This window comes from Penaeus monodon, chromosome 30 (genome assembly GCF_015228065.2).
Source record: "Penaeus monodon isolate SGIC_2016 chromosome 30, NSTDA_Pmon_1, whole genome shotgun sequence".
NCBI lineage: Eukaryota > Metazoa > Arthropoda > Malacostraca > Decapoda > Penaeidae > Penaeus > Penaeus monodon.
In genome coordinates this window covers 23,739,267-23,739,885 of record NC_051415.1, presented here as the reverse complement: position 1 = coordinate 23,739,885, position 619 = coordinate 23,739,267, and the positions used below count along the sequence as shown (strand labels likewise).

General features: G+C 50.2%; 1 pseudogene; it reads left to right on the top strand.

Annotated features, from left to right (window-relative positions):
- The window catches only part of LOC119592654, a 22,140-nt pseudogene that overhangs the window by 457 nt on the left and 21,064 nt on the right, over positions 1 to 619 (top strand).

The following is a 619-nucleotide window of genomic DNA, read 5'->3' as shown; positions in this document are numbered from 1 at the left end:
GACCATAGGAGCTATCCATCTCCCTTCTTTCCCTCAGGGTGCATTTCATCAGTTATCCCTCTCTCTCATTTCCTATGACGTGTATTTCATCAGTCATCTACCCCCCCTCCGTTCCCATGGAGAGCATTTCATCGGTTCTCCCTCTCCCTCCATTCCCTCAGGGTGTATTTCATCACCACGCCCGCTTCCTGGCGCCAGGCCGACTCCAACCAGGTGTGCGTGCACGTGTCTGAGTCGTCGTCCCCCGAGGGCTCCCTGGTCGTCCAGCTGATCCCCAAGGAGTGGTACAAGAACGACTCGGAACCGGTCGTCGACTTCTCCTTTTCTGTCCCTGCAGGTGAGGTCCTCTCTTCGATCAGTAAGGCAGGTGGATTTTCATGATAATTCAGATAAGCTGATACGTTCGTTGTGATGTGAAAATTGGGCTTTCGTTTGTTGCAGCGTGTTTATTTCTGCAACTGCAACTGGAGATTTCGGATGGTGTGAGCTGCAACTTAAAATCTCTCCATTTGCCATTCCAGGAGATTATATTTATAACAGTGGTTCCAAACAAGGGGCACAGCAAGGACTTACATGGGCCATGTGGGTGCCTGAATTCTACAGCTGCCGAAAAAAAATA